Source organism: Bison bison, unplaced genomic scaffold (assembly GCF_000754665.1).
Source record: "Bison bison bison isolate TAMUID 2011002044 unplaced genomic scaffold, Bison_UMD1.0 scf7180017864238, whole genome shotgun sequence".
NCBI classification, from domain to species: domain Eukaryota; kingdom Metazoa; phylum Chordata; class Mammalia; order Artiodactyla; family Bovidae; genus Bison; species Bison bison.
Window position 1 is genome coordinate 3873679 of NW_011494810.1, and position 3682 is coordinate 3877360.

Genomic DNA, 3682 nt, shown 5'->3' on the forward strand with positions numbered 1-3682 from the left:
TTTTGCGTCTGATCTCAAGTTCATTCCTCAGTCAACTTAGGATAATGGCATGTATTGTCTGGGCTGGAAGGTACCTCGCATCCTGTGGGGAAGGAGGCTGAATAAGTTAGTTTCAAAATAATGATGATGAGGTCCACGCAGCAGAAGGATGAGCCCGTTCTTTGGCTGTTCAGATGCCTTTTTAGGTGAAAGGAAAACCACAGCAACAACCTCCCAAGTGGGAACTTAAACACAGTAGCATCCAGGTGCTCAGATATTTGAAAGCCACAATTTAAAACCATATGTAAAATCAACAGGTTCGGGAGTGATGAGACTTTTTTTGGAATTCTTGTTTTGCATCTGACCCCTAACATGTCTGCTTCACCTCTCTTCGGAATATACATTGTCAAGCTGTTTATCGGGTTTGAGATCATGTTTATCTGGCTCCAGCCACTCTGGAGAAGGGAGTGGGTTTTGTTTGTTTGGTGTTTGTTTTTAAGTTCTACATTTCTCTCTGGAGCATTTGGAAAGGGTACTTGAGTGGAATTCAGTACACATATAAGACTTTTAAAAGTCAGATATCATAGGATGAAAAGGAAGGCTGAAAAAAAGGAAATGCTGTTTGCATAAAACTGACATTCCCTGACTTTGCCAAATTTTGTTCCAGAGGTTAGTAACCTTCTGTTTCAAAACAGGAAAGAAGCTGAATCACAGGGAGTCACCTACACACAGACTTTGCTAGATAATTATCCAGCTGACAGTTCAGAGAGCTTAACAAACCCTACTCAGTGGCCTCTGAAGACTGAATTCATTATGCCTTAAATAAGAGAAAAAAAATCCCATTGGGATTTTCAGATCTTAGTACTTTCTTTAAATATGTGGTTTACCTGTTTAAGGACTTGGCAAACAGGATAAAATGTCTTTCTTGACAGTTACATCTCAGGCTTTAATTATTCCTATTTTTGATCTTCTAGCTGTGGATCTAGAATTAAACAGTCTTCCTTTAATGTGGGTAGTTGCTTTTTAAAAAAGCTGTTTTCAACTTGTAGACTTTTTTTTTTTCCCCTGCATGAACGGCTGGGTGGAGAGAGAAAAGAAAGTGCCAACTACAACCTTTTTGTTTTCCTGGGAAGCTGATGGCAATTATCTGGAAATGTCTGGTGTGTCTTGTGCCACACAGATTGGGAGAAAGTGTGAGGAGTGCTCAGAGGTGCCGCGGGGGAGACAGACACAGGGGCACAGCCAAGGTAGCTTCCTCCACCCATGTCCTTCAGCAGCAGTGACGACGGTCTTTGTTCCCACCTGCTTGGTGGGCTGTGAGGTCAGGAGTTGCAGGTGGGGAGAGCCATTATGTGGGGCTTGGGAATTTTATTTCCATAACTTCTATCCAAGTGGCCAGAAAGGACAGGTTTACCTAAGAGGATTCTCTTTTAATCTCTGTTGTTGTAGCTTAAAAAAAGATGGCTATTAAGAGGGGACCTATTAAGAAAAATCAAAACAGTCTCCTGTGTGCCTCCCACATTTTGGGAGAGTTAGGAACTTAGCAAAACTGTCTTTTGTTCCCCATCTTAGGTTCTGGGGTGGGGCTGTGCGTGGTGGTGGTGGTGAGGTTGACATATGTGGGTCTTTTTAAAAAATTATGCATGTATCTGTTTGCAAAATGTAGATATATATTTCTCTCTGTGGAAGTGAGGCAGAGTGGGTATACGGAAATGTGAGTAAACAAGATAGTTCCGGAGAAAGAGGAACCGTCCCAAGAACAGGAAGGACTGAACTCTCTGGGATCACAATAAACAGGCAGAGAGAGCCTGCAGTGTGATGGATTAGCTCGGAGTGGAGAGCTGACTGGGCAGTCTCTATTCCTTCTCTCCTGAGACACGAAACCTCCGAAGAACCCTGCTAATGATGAGAGGTTACTGAGGCATGAGAAAGCAGCAATAAAGCAGTCAGCAACAGCGTGGCTGTGCTTACTACGTTCCAGACACTGTTCTCAGTGCTTTAGACACCTAAACACTGTGTGCAGTGTTTCATCCTCACAGCAACCCTGTAAAGGAGGAGCTGTTATTACCCCCATTTTACGGTTGTAGAAACCGAGGCACAGACAGATTAAGAAACTTGGCTAAAGTCACATACACAGTAAGTGGGAAAGCAGCATGTAAACTTAGGTAGTCTGAGACCAGAGTCCATGCTTATTATTGTTTAATCGCTAAGTCATGTGCAACCCTTTGCAACCCTACGGACTGCAGCCCATCAGGTTCTTCTGTCCGTGGGATTTTCCAGGCAAGAACCCTGGAGTGGGTTGTCCTTTTCTTCTCCAAGGGATCTTCCCAACCCAGGGGTTGAACCTGGTCTCCTGCTCTGGCAGGCAGATTCTTTACCCCTGAGCCACCAGGGAAACCCAGAGTTCATGCTGTTAATGACTAAAAGTTTACTAGTAAGAAAAAAAATTAGGTAAAACAATAAGTCTAGGTAGGAAATGCTGTGTCCAGGACTTGAAGGGCATTAGAATGGGGATGGGAAATTCCACTAGAGGAACTGGAGGTAGTCAAGGGAGGGAGAGAGGGAGGAAGATTTTCTGCATCACTTATCGGAGCCACCACCTCCCTGAGTCATCAGATCCCCACCACATTCCAAGCTGGATGCGGACTGTCTTGAGGAGCATGTGATCTCTAGTGGAATCAAGAGAAAGTAGTCTCTGGCCCCAGCTTGTTCCCAGGCTGACACATGAGGATGAAAGTGTGTAGGGTTTAGAATCTCTAGGGGCTGACTGCCTGTGCCTGTCAGACAAGTTGAGGACCCGTCCAAAGGGAGGATGGTTGTGGTGAAGAGACACCAGATGATTAACAGGGTTGCCTGCCAGCCATCAGTGGGTCTTCGAGAGAAGCTCAGAGCACTCAACAGCAACCAATACTGAACTCCAGAACAGGGTCTCCAGCATGACTGAGCAAGGAGTTATCACGAGGCTTTTACCTTCTCTTCTTCATAAAGGAGGATACATGGGCTTGGAGAGGTTCAATGACTTGCCCGCAGCTCTGCAGCTGGCAAACAGCAGAGCCAGGATGAGTGAAGCTATGGCCGTGTCCTCTACCCCATGTGTTCAGCCACAGGTATCACACCAAGACCCTGGCTATGCCTCTGTGTGTGGAATTATACAACCTCCTCTTTTCTGATTCAGCTGGGCTTCATATGAACACCCAACCCCCAGCTAAAAGTTTATTTAATGTTTCCCATGGGACACTAATAAACATAGGTGTGACCAAAATTATCAGGGCTTTGAGGAGGGTGGCAAAAATGACTCATTTCTCACCTCTGTCTATAATGGCAGAGGTGTTGCTTTGGGACCAAGTGCTGTGGAATCACAGGTGCAAAACCCAGAGCTGTTGGCTCATAGCCGGTGAACTGCTCCATGCCCTTCCTAAACCAGAAGGTTCTGCAGCCCCCAGTCCTTCTTCTAGAGCAGGCATGTAGGTCATATCAAATTTAGCTTCCATGATACCCTGTCCTCAGGGGGGTTTTGAGGCGGGGACAAAGAAGGGGTTTTTAGTGACACCAAACACAAGAGCTACATATTACTAAACACTTCCTACACATCAGCGTCCTTGGCGTGAATTATCTCATTGGATTAACATACCAACCTGATGAAGGGACTGTTTCTAAAACCCATTTTATGGATGAGGAGACTAAAGCTTAAGTAGATGAAGTC